The sequence below is a fragment of the Apodemus sylvaticus genome, chromosome 13 (assembly GCF_947179515.1).
Source record: "Apodemus sylvaticus chromosome 13, mApoSyl1.1, whole genome shotgun sequence".
In the NCBI taxonomy this organism is placed as follows: Eukaryota; Metazoa; Chordata; class Mammalia; order Rodentia; family Muridae; genus Apodemus; species Apodemus sylvaticus.
The window spans coordinates 98,479,117-98,496,100 of record NC_067484.1 but is presented as its reverse complement, the minus strand read 5'-3'; positions in this window follow the sequence as shown (position 1 = coordinate 98,496,100).

Sequence of the window (16,984 nt, the reverse complement as noted above, 5' to 3'; positions counted from 1 at the left end):
TGCTACAGGCCTTGGCCAAAATCATAGACCTCCAATGTCACAATTCAGTATCTGTGAGGTATCAGATGCAGAAGAAACCCTTCAGAACGTGGGATGGCCCTGTAGAGTAGCACTGCACTGGCCTGGAGCCAAGACAGGAAGGAGACAAGTGATATCCATACCCTCCATCACCTGTGGTGGGCTAGAACCTTTTGACAAATATTTCAAGATACATGCTTCCTTTTGTTTCTTTTTTTTTCTTTTTCTTTCTTTTCTTTTCACTATCATAGTCACTCTGGTGAACCCAGACAAACAGACAAATACAACTACAATGCAACAGGATGCAGACGGATAAGAAAGGGCTGCATCTGTGGAGATGGCTTACTGCTCCAGCAGGGAGAGGCAGCACCATTTCCATGGGACACTTCAATCAAGGGGTATGTTCCCCAAACTGGGGTGTGGAGACTGATTACGTGAATGGGGACTTAATCGCATCTGAGCTCTGGGAGGCTAGTGGTCACAAGCTGGGGTGGAAGCGGCAGATGCAAGAAGTGTGGCCGTGCCCTGGGACCCTTGACTGTTCATACTGAGGCCAGGACACTGGCATCTCACTTGGCTGCCTTCAGCCCAACACAAGAAGGAGACAGGCCTAGGAAGCACCAACTTCAATTAAAAAAGTAGAGGCTCCAAGGGTCATCTTCAGGCCCACACTGGCTCCTGCCCAAAATGGGAAGTGATGGAGCGGAATAAACAAGGTTATAAGGTTCCTTCTGGGAGGCACACTGGTTGGATTCATGGAACGTAGGACTAGAGACTAAAGCCCAAATCTGCCTTCCCTTGACTCCAACCCCTAGACTGAGCAGGTATTGCCCATATCTACCCAAGGGCCAGGGATGGGTCTTGGGAAGGATGGACCCTCAAGACAGTGAGACAGGATGTACAGATGGCAGTGACTGGTTCTTGTGGCAGACGTGGACATGATAGGACATGTAGTGGGATACAGTGGCTGTGTGAGGGCTGGGAGGCCTGGGACCCACAGCCCAGAATACTACCCCCATCCCTCACACTTCAGAAGTGCCAGAGGACCAGGCTTGAGAACAGAAAGATGTCCCCCAAGAGGCATAAATACTTACAAAGAGGACTGGTTAGCCCTAAAGTCCCAGGTCTGTATGGTGGCCAAAATCATGGTTGTAGTTCCAAACTTCAGAACTCAGTAAAGCAGGTTTTCCTGGGAGAGCAAAGGGAAGCCCAGGAACTCCAACTCTGAGGGAGGGAGGAGAAGGAAGCCAGTGCCCTGGGATATCACAGTCAGCCTTCGGAGAACCAGTATACAAGGTGCCACCTTCTGGCTTGCAGGGGCACCCCCCACACACACTATACCCACATTGCTTTATTAAGTTGGTGTCTGTGCTAGCTAAGACTGTTTCAAGCAGTTTTAGCTACCTGTTACCTGTAACAGGTAACTTAGGTTACCTCTCCTTCCAAGCTACTTGGCAAGGAGCCAGTGGTCCATTCTCCCAATCTGTCTTCTGCACCTCTCTCCTCTGACTCCCAGCCCACCCACCTCTCAGCCTTCACTGCTTCAGTTCTCCCTCACACCCACAGAATGTTAACACTGAAGATTTTCATCTAACCTGTGTGTGAGAAAATTGAGGATTATGCACGATAATTGATAATATTGAAGATTTTTGGAAAAAAATCAGATAAAATAATAGGCATATAAATACATTTAGGAGATAATTAAAAATCAAGTGGAAACATATTCTGATAAAACTGAAGATTTTCATTTAACATGTTTCATAAAATTGATTACATAAGATAATAGATAATATCACATTTTTTAAAGAAACTCAGATACAATGATAGGCATATGAAAGCATGTAGAATATAATCTGAAAAAACTGAAGATTTTCATTAAACATATGTATTATAGAATTGAAGATTATACAAGATAGCTGATAATATAGAAGATTTTTTGGAAAAAAAATTCAGAAAATATAATAGGCATATAAATACATTTATAATATAATCGAAAAATGAAGTGGAAACATTTTCTGATAATACTGAGGATTTTCATATACATAATGTATGAGAATATAGAGGATAACATAGGATAGTTGATAATATTGAATATTTTTAATAAAATACTCAGATAAAATGATAGGCATACAAATGCTTAAAAATATAAAGAAAAAAGAATTGGAGATATTGTCTGATAAAACTGAAAAATTTCATTAAAAAATTGTGTATGATGAAATTGAGGATTACATAGTGTCATTCATAAAATCAAAGATTTATATATAAAAATACTCAGATCTAAAATAGGATATTTTATAATTTATAAAATATATTTTTTGAAAAATGCTCTGATATTAATCTAGGCATACAAATGCATTTAGGATATAAATGAAAAATGAAGTGGAGATATTATCTGCAAATAACAACATATTTATGCTAAAATAGATGATTGCATAGTTTTTGAAAATTTGAAGATTTATTCAGAATATCACTTTGAAACAATTCGAGGCATAAAAATGCATTTAAAATATAATTGAACAATAAGTTTAGATATTTTTGAGTATAATGAAGAATTTCATCTATCCTGTGTGTGAAAATTGAGGATTACATATAATTGATAATATTTAAGGTTTTTTTTTTAAAAAATCAGATAAAATAATAGGCATACAAATATATTTAGATTATAATTGATAAATGAAATGGTGACATTTTCTGATAAAACTGAAAATTTTCATATAACATATGTATCACAAAATTGAGGATTACATAGGATAATTTAAAAAATTATTTTTTTGGAAAAACACTCTGATACAAATCTAGGCATACAAATGCATTTAGAACATACATGAAAAATGAAGTGGAGGTATTATCTGAAAAACACTGAATATTTTCATACAACATATGTATGATAAATTTGAGGTTTAAATAGTGTGTTGATAAAATTGAAGATTTATTCAGAAAAACACTCAAATACAATTCTAGCCGTACAAATGCATGTAGAATATAATTGAAAAAGAAATGTATGTATTTTTTGAAAATACTGAAGTTTTTCATCTAACATGTTTGTGAAAATTGAGGATTACTTACATATAATAATTGATAATATTTAAGGGTATTTTTTTGAAAAAACTCACATAACATAATATTCAAACAAAAACTTTTAGGATATAATTGATAAATTGGTAACATTTTCTGATAAAAATAAAGATTTTCATTTTACATATGTGTCCCAAAATTGAGGTATGCAGAGGATAAGTTTTAAAATAATTGTTTTGGAAAAACACTCTGATACATATCTAGGCAGAAATCCATTGAGAATATCAATGAAAAGTGAAGTAGAGATATTTGTTGAAGAAACTGAAGATTTTCATACAACATATATATGATAAAATTGAGGTTTTCATAGTGTTTTTGATAAAAATTGAAGATTTATTCAGAAAAACACTCAGATACAATTCTAAAAACAAATACATTTAGAATAAAATTGAAAAAATAAGTTTAGATATTTTTTTAATATATTCAAGATTTTCATCTAGCCTGTGTGTGAGAAAATTGAGGATTACTTAGGATAACTGATAATATTGAAGATTTTTTTTGGAAAAAAACTCAGATAAAATAATAGGCATATAAATACATTTAGGAGATAATTAAAAATGAAGTGCAAACATTTTCTGATAAAACTGAAGATTTTCATATAACATGTTTCATAAAATTGATGATTACATAAGAGTTAATAAATATTTTTGGAAGAAACTCAGATACAATGATAGGCATACGAATGTATGTAGAATATAATTGAAAAAGAAAGTGGCAACATTTTTAGAAAATACTGAATATTTACATCTAAATTGTGTGTGATAAAATTGTTGATTATATTGGACAGTTCATAATAATGAAGATTTTTTGGAAAAAATTCAGATAAAATTATAGGCATATAAAAATAGATTTATGCTATAATTGATAAATATTTATATATAACTCATCCTATGTAATCTTCAATTTTATGATACATTTGACAGGTAAAAATCTTCAGATTTATCAGAAAATATTACCACTTCATTTTTCAATTACATACTTAAAGTATGTGTATGCCTATTATTTTATCTGAGGTTTTTTTCAAAACATACTTCAATATTATCAACTATTCTATATGAGCCTCAATTTTCACAATCATGTAAGAGAAAAACCTTTATTACATTAAAAAAAAATATCTACACTTCTTTTTCTATTTTATTCTAAATGCATTTGTATGCCTAGAATTGTATCTGAGTGTTTTTCTGAATCATTTCTTCAATTTCAACAAAAACACTATGTAATCTTCTATTTGATCATATATATTTCTATGAAAATCTTCAGTTTTTTTCAGAAAATAACTCCACATCATTTTTCATTTATATTCTAAGTGCATTAGTATCCCTACATCTGTATCAGAGTGTTTTTCTGAATAAATCTTCAATTTTATCAAAAAAATTTGTAACCCTCAATTTTATCATACATGTTGTATGAAAATCTTCTGTTTCTTCAGAAAATATCTCCACTATATTTTTCATTAATATTCTAAATTTATTTGTATGCCTATATTTTATCAGATTGTTTTTCCAACAAAAATTTATTTTATAAATTATTCTATGTAATCCTCAATTTTGTGATACATATGTTATCTGAAAAGCTTCATTTTTTCAGAAAATGTTACTGCTTCATTTATCATTTATATCCTGAAAGTATTTGTTAACCTATTATTTTATCTGAGTTTTTTTTAAAATACTGTATTATCAATTATTCTAAGCAATCCTCAATTTTCACACACAGGATAGATGAAAATCTTCATCATATTCAAAACCATCTAAACTTATTTTTCAATTATATTCTAAATGCATTTGTATGCCTAGAATTGTTTCTGAGTGTTTTTCTGAATCAATCTACAATTTTATCACAAACACTATGTAATCCTCAATTTTATCATGCATATGGTGCATGAAAATCTTCAGCTTTTTCAGATAGTTGAACTTCAATTTTCATTTATATTCTAAATGTAGTTGTATGTCTGTATTTGTATCAGATCATTTTTCAAAAAAAGATTATTTTATAAAATATTTTATAATTTATAAATTATCCTACTTTATATTTGAGTGTTTTATAAATAAGTCTTAGATTTTATGAATAACACAATGGAATCCTCAAATTCATCATACATGTTTTATGATAATCTTCAGTGTTATCAGACAACTTTTAAGAGCTGTGGACAAATGCCTACCAAGTTCCTACCCAATTTTCATATGTATGATGAAATTGAGGATTACATAGTGTTATTGATAAAATATAAAATTTTGTTATAAAATCACTCAGATATAAAAAATAATATTTTATAATTTAAAAATGATCATGAACCATGATCAAGTAGGCTTTATCCCAGGGATGCAGGGTTGGTTCAATATATGGAAATCCATCACTGCAATCCACTACATAAACAAACTCAAAGAAAAAAAAAACACATGGCAATTTCATTGGATGCTGAAAAAGCATTTGACAAAATTCAGCATCCTTTCATGCTTAAAGTCTTGGAAAGAACAGGAATTCAAGGCCCATACCTAAACATAGTAAAAGCAATATAGAGCAAACCAGTAGCCAGCATCAAACTAAATGGAGAGAAACTTGAAGCAATCCCACTAAAATCAGGGACTAGACAGGGCTGTCCCCTTTCTCCTTACCTTTTCAATATTTTGCTTGAGGTACTAGGTTGGGCAATTAGACAACATAAGGAGGTCAAAGGGATACAAATTGGAAAGGAAAAGTCAAACTATTATTATTTGCAGATGATATGATAGTCTACCCAAGTGACCCAAAAAACTCCACTAGAGAACTCCTATAGCTGATAAACAACTTCAGCAAAGTGGCAGGTTATAAAATCAACTCACGCAAATCAGTAGCCTTCCTATACTCAAAAGATAAAGAGGCTGAGAAAGAAATTAGGGAAATGTCCCCTTTCACAATAGCCACAAACAGTATAAAGTACCTTGGGGTGACACTTACCAAACATGTGAAAGGTCTGTATGGCAAGAACTTCAAGACTATGAAGAAGGAAAAGGAAGAAGACCTCAAAAATGGAAAAACCTCCCATGCCCATGAATCGGCAGGATTAATATAGTTAAAATGGCCATTTTGCCAAAAGCAATATACAGATTCAACACAATACCCATCAAAATCCCAACTCAATTCACAGAGTTAGAAAGAGCAATACTCAAATTCTTCTGGATTAACAAAAAAATCCAGGATAGCTAAGACTAATCTCAAAAATAAAAGAAACTCTGGGAGTATCAGTATCCCTGACCTCAAGCAATACTACAGAGCAATAGTGTTAAAAACTGCATGGTATTGGTACAGTGACAGGCAGGTGGATCAATGGAACAGGACTGAAGATCCAGAAATGAACTCACACACCTATGGCCACTTTAACCTCGACAAAGGGGTGGATAACATCCAATGAATAAAAGATAGCCTTTTCAACAAATGGTGCTGGTTCAACTGGAGGTCAGCATGCAGAAGAATGCGAATTGATCCATCCTTGTCTCCTTGTACTAAGCTCAACTCCAAATGGATCAAGGACCTCCACATAAAGCCAGACACTCTGAAGCAAATAGAAAAGAAACTGGGGAAGACCCTTGAGGACATCGGTACAGGGGGAAAGTTCCTGAACAGAACACCAATAGCTTATGCTTTAAGATCAAGATTTGACAAATGGGACCTCATAAAATTACAAAGCTTCTGTAAGGCAAAGGACACCATCAAAAGGGCAAATCAGCAACCAGCAAATTGGGAAAAGATCTTCACCAACCCTACATCAGATAGAGGGCTAATATCCAATATATATAAAGAACTCAAGAAGTTAGACTCCAGAAAACCAAATAACCCTATTAAAAATGGAGTACAGAGTTAAACAAAGAATTTTCACCTGAAGAACTTCAGATGGTGAGGACGCATCTTAAAAAATGCTCAACTTCATTAGTCATTAGGGAAATGCAAATCAAAACAACCCTGAGATTTCTCCTTACACCAGTCAGAATGGCTAAGATTAAAAATTCAGAAGACAGCAGATGTTGGCAAGGATGTGGAGAAAGAAGAACACTCCTCCACTGCTGGTGGGGTTACAAATTGGTACAACCACTGTCGAATTCAGACTGGTAGTTCCTCAGAAAACTGGGCACCTCACTTTCAGAAGGTCCTGCTATACCACTCCTGGGCATATACCCGGAAGATTCCCCAGCATGTAATAAAGATATATGTTCCAATATGTTCATAGCAGCCCTATTTATAATTGCCATAAGCTGGAAAGAACCCAGGTATCCCTCAACAGAAGAGTGAATACAAAAACTTTGGTATATATTCAGCCATTAAAAACAATGAATTCATGAAATTCTTAGGCAAATGGATGGAGCTGAAGAACATCATACTAAGTGAGGTAACCCAGACTCAAAAGATGAATCATGGTATTCTCTCACTAATAAGTGAATATTAACCTAGGAAACTGGAATACCCAAAACATAATCCACACATCAAATGAGGTACAAGAAGAACGGAGGAGTGGCCCCTTGTTCTGGAAAGACTCAGTGAAGCAGTATAGGGCAAACCCAGAACAGGGAAGTGGGAAGGGTTGGGTGGGAAAACAGGGGGAGGGAAGGGAGCTGATGGGACTTTCGGGGAGTGGGGGGTCTAGAAAAGGGGAAATCATTTGAAATAAAACATAAAATATATCAAATAAAAAATTGATTAGATATACAAATTCATTTAGAATATGATTTAAAACGGAAGTGGAGACATTCTGAAAAACACTGAAGATTTTCATAAAACATATGCATGATAAAATTGAGGATGATACAGGATAACTGATAATATTGATGATTTTTTGGAAAAAATTCAGATAATATAATAGGCAAATAATTACATTTAGGATTTAATTGAAAAATGAAGTGGAAACATTTTCTGATTAAACTGAGGATTTTAATATACATATGTTTCATAACATTGAGGATTATATAGGATAATTGATAATATTGAATAATTTTAATTTAAAACTCAGATAAAATGATAGGCATAAAAATGTATTTAGAATATAAAGGAAAAAGGATGTAGAACATTTTTGTGATAAAACTGAAGATTTTCATAAAACATGTATAATGAAATTGTGGATTACATAATTATATTGATAAAATCAAAGATTTATTTATAAAACCATTCAGATATAAAATAGGATAATGTATAATTTATAAAATATTTTATAAAATACTATTTTTTGTAAAATCACTCTGATACAAATCTAGGTATACAAATGCAATTAGAATATAAATGGAAAATCGAGTAGAGATATTTTCTAAAACACTGAAGATTTCCATACAATATATGTATGATAAAATTGAGGATTACATAGTGTTTTTAATAAAATTGGAAATTTATTCAGAAAAACACTCAGATGCAATTCTAGGCATACAAATGTATTTAGAATATAACTGAAAACTAAGTGTTGATATTTTTGAATATATTGATGATATTCATTTAACCTGTTTGTGAAAATTGAGGATTACAAAAAATAATTGATAATATTAAAGTTTTTTTTCTGGAAAAATCTCAGATAAAATAAAAGGTATACAAAATCTTTGAGGATATAATTGAGAAATGAAGTTGTAACATTTTCTGATAAAACTGAAGATTTTTATATAACATATGTATCATAATATTGAGGATTATATAGGGTAATTGATAATACAAATATTTTTTGGAAAAAACTCAGATACAATGATAGGCATACTAATGGATTTAGAATATAAATGAAAAAGAAGTGGAGATATTTTCTGACAAAACTGAATGTTTTCATACAACATAAATTTGTAAAGTTGAGGATTACATGCAGTTATTGATAAAGTTGAAGATCTGTTTGGAAAAAATCATATACAATGCTAGGCATACAAATGCATTTAAAATATAATTGAAAAAAGAGTGTAGACATTTTCTGATAAAACTGAAGGTTTTCATCTAACCTGTGTGTGACAAAATTGAGCATTACATCGGATAATTGATATTATTGAAGAATTTTAGGAAAAATAAGATAAAATAATAAACTTATATATACATTTAGGATACAATTGGAAAATGAAGTGGAAACATATTCTGATAAAACAAAAGATATTCATATAATATATGTCTGGAAAAAATTAGGATTACATAGGATTATTTATAATAAAAAATATTTTGGAAAAACTCTCAGATTCCAGGCTTACAAATGCATTAAGAACATAAATGAAAACAGAAGTGGAGACATTTTATGAGAAAACTGTTGATTTTCATAAAAAATATGTATGATAAACTTTAGCATTATACAAGATAACTGATAATATTGAAGATTTTTTGAAAAAATCTGATGATTTAATAGGCATATAATTACTTTTACGATATAATTGAACAATGAAGTGGAAACATTTTCAGATAAAACTGAGAATTTTCATATGAATATGTATCATAACATTTAGGATTACATAGGATAATTTATAATGTTGAATATTTTTAATAAAAACTCAGATAAAATGATAGGCATAAAAATACATTTACATTATAAAGGAAAACAAAGTGGAGATATTTTCTGATAAAACTGAAGATTTCATAAAATGTATGTATGATGAAATTGAGGTTTACATAGTGTTATTGATAAAATCGAAGATTTATTTATAAAAAAATCAGATATAATAAAGGAAAATTTATAATTGATAATTAATTTATACTTTTTTTTTGAAAAATGCTCTGCTATAAATCTAGGCATACAAATGCATTTAGAATATAAATGAAAAATGAAGTGGAGTTATTATCTGAAGAAACTGAAGATTTTCATACAACATATGCATGATAAAATTGAAGATGACGTAGTGTTTTAGATAAAATTGAAGATTTATGCAGAAAAGAACTCAGATACAATTCTTGGCATACAAATGCATTTAGAGTAGAATTGAAAAAATAAGTATAGATATTTTTGAAAATAATGGAGATGTTCATCTTTCCTGTGTGTGAAAATTGAGGATTACATAGAATAGTTGATAATATTGATTTTTTTTTAAAAAAAACTCAGATTAAATAATAGACATAAAATACATTTAGGATATAATTGATAATGAAGTACTAACATTTTCTAATAAAACTAAAAAATGTTCATATAAGAAATGTATCACAAAATTGATGATTACATAGAATAATATTTAAAATAAATTTTTTGGAAAACATTCTGATACAAATTTAGGCATACAAATGCATTTAGTATATGAATGAAAAATGAAATGGAGGTATTATCAGAAAAAACTGAAGATTTTCATACAACTTATGTATGATAAAGTAAAGGATTATATAGTGTTTTTATAAAATTGAAGTTTTATTGAGAAAAACACTCAGAAACAATTCTAGGCATAGAAATGCATTTAGATTATAATTAAAAAAGAAGTGTAGATATTTTTGAATATAATGAAGATTTTCATCTATTCTCTGTGATAAAATTGTGGATTACATAGAATAATTGATAATACTGTATTTTTTGGGAAAAATCTCAGATAAAATAATAGGCATACAACTACTTTGATGATAAAATTGAGAAATTATGTGGTAACATTTTGTGATAAAACTGAATATTTTCATATAACATATGTATCACAAAATTGAGGATTACATAGGATAATTTATAAATTTTTTTTTGGAAAAACACTCTGATAAAAATCTAGGCATACAAATGCATTTAGAATATAAATGAAAAATGAAGTGCAGATATTTTCTGAAAAAATTGAATATTTTCATACAACATATATATAATAAAATTGAGGATTACACAGTGTTTTTCATAAAATTGAAGATTTATTCAGCAGATAAAATTCTAAGAATACAAAAGAATTTAGAATATAATTGAAAAAGAAATGTAGATATATTTTGAATATTCTGAAGATTTTCATCTAACCTTTGTTTGAGAAAATTGAGAATTACATTGGATAATTGTTAAAATTGAAGATTTTTTGGAAAAAAATCAAATAAAATAACAGGCATATAAAAAGATTAGGAGATAGTTAAAAATGAAATGGAAATATTTTCTGATAAAACTGAAGATTTTAATATAACATGTTTCATAAAATTGACGATTATATAAGATAGTAGATAACATAAAATTTTTGATAGAAACTGAGATACCATGATAGGCATATGAAAGCATGTAGAAGATACTTGATAAAAGAAGTGGTGACACTTTTAGATAATAATGAAGATTTACATGTAACTTGTTTTGTGATAAAATTGTAGATTATATTGGATATTTCATAATATTGAAGAGTTTTTGGAAAAATTCAGATAAAATAATAGGCATATAAATAGATTTATGATATAATTGATAAATGAAGTAGAAACATTTTCTGTTAAAACTGAAGATTTTCATATAATTTATCTATCAAAAAATTGAGGATTATGTAGAATTATTAATACTATAAAAATTTTTGGAAAAACATTCAGATAAAATGCTAGGAATACTAATTCATTTAGAATATAAATGAAAATGGTAGTTGAGACATTTTCTGAAAAATACTGAAGATTTTCATAAAATATAAGTATGATAAAATTGAGTATTATACAGGATAACTGATAATATTGAAGATTTTTTGGAAAAAAATTCAGAAAAAAATAAGCATAGTGCTAGAAAATATTACATATTTCGGTAGAAATAAAATTATATTCTACATTTTTTCATATGCCAACCTTTGTATCTGAGTTTCTTCCAAAACATTTTATATTATCTATTATCTTATGTAATCATCAATATTATGAAATTTATTAAATGAAAATCTTCATTTTTATCAGAAAATGTTTCCACTTCATTTTAATTATCTCCTAAATATATTTATATGCCCATTATTTTATCTGAGTTTTTTCAAAATATCTTCAATATTAGCAATTATCCTATGTAGTCTTTAATTTTTTCACACTCAGGTTAGATGAAATTATTCAGTATTATTACAAAATATCTACACTTACTTTTTCAATGATATTCTAAATGCATTTCTAGGCCTAGCATTGTATCTGAGTTTTTTCCAAAAAATATTTATATTATCACTTATTATATCTAATTCTCAATTTTATGATACATTTTTTCATGTAAAAATCTTCAGTTTTATCAGAAAATGCGACCATTGATTTTTTCAATTTTATCCTAAAAGTATTTATATGCCTATCATTTGATCTGAGATTTTTCCAAAAAAACTTCAATATCATCAATTATTTTATGTAATCCTCAATTTTCAAAAACATGTGAGATGAAAAGCTTGGTTACATTCAAAAAATCTACACTTCATTTTTTATTTTATTCTATATGTATTTCTATGCCTAGAATGGTATCTGAGTGTTTTTCTGAATAAATCTACAATTTTATTAAAAATACTATGTCATCCTCAATTTTCTCATGCATATGTTGTATGAAAATCTTCAGTTTCTTCAAAAATATCTCCTTTTAATTTTTCATTTATATTCTAAATGAATTTGTATGCCTAGATTTGTATAAGAGTGTTTTTCCAAAATATTTTATTTTATAAATTATCTTATGTTATCCTCAATTTTGTGATTCATCTGTTATATGAAAATCTTCAGTTTTATCAGAAAATGTTACCACTTCATTTATCAATTATATGCTAAAAGTATTTGTATGACTATTATTTTATCTGGGTTTTTTCAAAAAAAAACTTCAATATTATCAATTATTCAATGTAATCCTCAATTTTCACAAACAGCAGAGATGAAAATCTTAATTACATTCTAAAATAACCAAACTTATTTTTCAATTATATTCTAAATTCATTTGTATGCCTAGAATATTTTCTGAGTGTTTTTCTGAAAAAATCTTCAATTTTATTAAAAACACTATGTAATCTCCAATTTTATCATACATAAGTTCTATGAAAATGTTCAGTTTCTTCAGATTATACCTCCACTTCATTTTTCGTTCATATTCTAAATGCATTTGTATGCCTATATTTGATTCAGAGTGTTTTACTAAAAAATTATTTTATAAATTATCTTATGTTATCCTCAATTTTGTGATTCATCTGTTATATGAAAATCTTCAGTTTTATCAGAAAATGTTACCTCTTCGTTTATCAATTATACCCTTAAAGTATTATTATGCCTATTATTTTATCTGAGTTTTTTTTCAAAAACAGTTCAATATTATCAACTATTCGATGCAATCCTCAATTTTTACATACAGGATAGATGAAAATCTTCATTATATTAAAAAATATCTAAACTTATTTTTCAATTATATTCTAAATACATTTGTTTGCTGAGAATTGTATCTGAGAGTTCTTCTGACTAAATCTGAATTTTTTTCAAAAAAAACTATGTAATCCTCAATTTTATCATGCATAAAAATATATGTTGTATGAAGATCTTCAGTTTTATCAGAAAATATTTCCTCTTCATTTAACAATTATATCCTTAAATGTATTTATATGCCTATTATTTTATCTGATTTTTTCCAAAACATCTTCAATATTATGAACTGTCCTATATAATCCACAATTTTATCACACACAATTTAGGTGTAAATTATCAGTATTATCTAAAAATGTCGCCACTTCCTTTTTCTTTTACTTTTTAAAATATTTTTATTTTCTATATTCTTTGTTTATATTCCAAATGATTTCCCCTTTCCCAGATCCCCCCTCCCCATATGTCCCATAAACCTTCTTCTCTCCATCCATTCTCCAATCACCTCCCTCCTTTTAATCTGTCCTTATATTCCCCTCCAATTCTAGATTAATCCTTTCCAGAGTCAGGATCCTCTCCATACTTCATGGGAGTCATTTGTTTTGCGATTTGTGCCTTGGGTATTCAGAGCTTCTGGGCTAATTAATATCCACTTATCAGAGATTGCATTCCATGTGTATTCTTTTGTGATTGGGTTACCTCACTTAGGATGATATTTTCCGATCCAACCATTTGCCTAAAAATTTTGTGAATTCATTGTTTCTAATTTCTGAGTAGTATTCCATTGTGTAAATATACCACATTTTCTGTATCCATTCCTACTTTGAGGGATATCTGGGTTCTTTCCAGCTTCTGACTATTATAAATAAGGCTGCTATGAACATAATGGAACATGTGTCTCTATTGCATGCCGGGGAATCCTTTGGGTTATACCCAGGAAAGGTATAGCAGGGTCCTCCAAAAGTGTCATGTCCAGTTTTCTGATGAACCATCAGACTCATTTCCAAAGTGGTTGTACCATCTTACAGCCCCACCAGCAGTGGAGGAGTGTTCCTCTTTCTCCACATTCTAGCCAACACCTGCTGTCTCCTGAGTTTTTGACCTTAGCCATTCTAACTGGTGTAAGGTGAAATCTCAGGGTTGTTTTGATTTGCATTTCCCTAATGACTAATGATGTTGAGCACTTCTTAAGGTGCCTCTGGGCCATCTGAATTTCTTCAGGTGAAAATTCGTTGTTTAGATCTGTACCCCATTTTTTAATAGTTTTTTTTTTTTTTTTTTTTTTTTTTTTTTGGTTCCCTGGCGTCTAACTTCTTGAGTTCTTTGTATATATTGGATATTACCCTCTAGCAGAAGTAGGGTTGGTAAATATCCTTTCCCAATTTGAGAGTTGCCATTTTTTCCTTTTAACAGTGTCTTTTGCCTTACAGAAACTTTGTAATTTTATGAGGTCCCATTTGTCAATTCTTGGTCTTAGAGTATAAGCTATTGGTGATCTGTTCAGGAACTCTTCCCCTGTTCCCAGGTCCTCAAGGGTCTTCCCCAGTTTCTTTTCTATTAGTTTCAGTGTGTTTGGTTTTTCATGGGGGTCCTTGATCCACTTGGAGTGAAGTTTAGTACATTGAGATAAGAATGGATCAATTCGCATTCTTCTGCATGCTGACCTCCAATTGAACCACTACCATTTGTTGAAAAGGCTATCTTTTTTCCCTGGATGTTTTCGGCTCCTTTTTCGAAGATCAAGTGATCATAGGTGTTTGGATTCATTTCTGGATCTTCAATTCTATTCCGTTGGTCCACATGTTTGTCACTGTGCCAATACCATGCAGTATTTAACACAATTGCTCTTTGAAGTCAGGGATACTGATTCCCCCAGAATTTCTTTTGTTATTGAGAATAGTTTTAGCTATCCTGGTTTTTTTGTTATTCCAGATGAATTTGACAATTGCTTTTTCTAACTCTGTGAAGAACTGAGTTGGGATTTTGATGGGGATTGCATTGAATCTGTAGATCGCTTTTGGCAAGATGGCCATTTTAAGTATATTAATCCTGCCAAACCACGAGCATGGCAGATTTTTCCATTTCTGAGGTATTCTTTGATTTCCTTCTTCAGAGACCTGAAGTTCTTGTCATATAGATTGTTCACTTGTTTGGTTAGAGTCAAACCAAGATACTTTTTAATGTTTGTGGCTATTGTGAAAGGTGTCATTTCCTTAACTTCTTTCTCAGCCTGCTTATCCTTTGAGTATAGGAAGCCAGCTGATTTGCTTGAGTTGATTTTATAATCAGCCACTTTGCTGAAGCTATTTATCAGCTGTAGGATTTCTCTGGTGGAGGTTTTCGGGTCACTTAAGTAGACTATCATGTCATCTGTAATAGTGATAATTTGACTTCTTCCTTTCCAATTTGTATTCCCTTGACCTCTTTATGTTGTCTACTTGCTCTAGCTAGAACTTCAAGTACTATATTGAAAAGATGTGGACAGAGAGGACAGCCTTGTCTAGTCCCTGATTTTAGTGAGATTGCTTCATGTTTCTCTCTGTTTAGTTTGATGTTGGCTACAAGTTTGCTGTATATTGCTTTAATGATGTTTAGGTATTGGCCTTGAATTTCTGTTCTTTCCAAGACTTTTAGCATGAAAGGATGCTGAATTTTGTCAAATGCTTTTTCTGCATTTAATGAGATGATCATATGCTATTTTTTCTTTGAGTTTGTTTATGTAGTGGATAGAATTGATGGATTTCCTCATATTGAACCATCACTGCATCCCTGGGATAAAGCCTACTTGATCGTGGTGGATGATCGTTTTGATGTGTTCTTGGATTTGGTTGGCAAGAATTTTGTACTAAGTATTTTTGCATCAATATTCATAAGGGAAACTGGCCTGAAGTTCTCTTTCTTTGTGGGATCTTTGTGTGGTTTTGGTATCAGCGTAATTGTGGCTTCATAGAACGAGTTGGGTAGAGTTCCTTCTGTTTCTATTTTGTGGAATAGTTTGAAGAAAATTAGTGTTAGGTCTTCTATTTTTTGTAAAAACACTCTGATAAAAACTAGGCATACAAAAGCACATAGAATACATTTGAAAAAGGAAGTGGCAACATTTTTAGATAATATTGAAGATTTACATCTAACTTGTGTGTGATAAAATTGTGGATTATATTGGACGTTTCATAATATTGAAGATTTTTTGGAAAAAATTCAGATAAAATTATAGGCATAGAATTAGATTTAGGATATAACTGATAAATGAAGTGGAAACATTATCTGTTAAAACTGAAAATTTTCATATAATTCATTTCTCCAAAAAATTGAGGATTATGTAGAATTATTTATAATATAAAAGTTTTTTGGATAAACATTCAGATAAAATGCTAAGAATATAAATTCATTTAACATATAGATGAAAACCGAAGTCGAGATATTTTCTGAAAAAAAAAACGAAGATATTCATAAAATATATGTATAATAAAATTGAGGATTTTTCAGGATAACTGGTAATATTGAAGATTTTTTTGGATAAAAACTAAGATAAAATAATAGGCATACAAATACTTTTAGGATATAATTGATAAATGAAGTGGTAATATTTTCTGATAAAACTGAGGATTTTCATATAAATTGAGGATCACAAAATTGAGGATTACATAGGATAATTGATAATATTGAATATTTTTAATTAAAAACTCAGATAAAATGACAGGCATATAAATGCATTAAAATA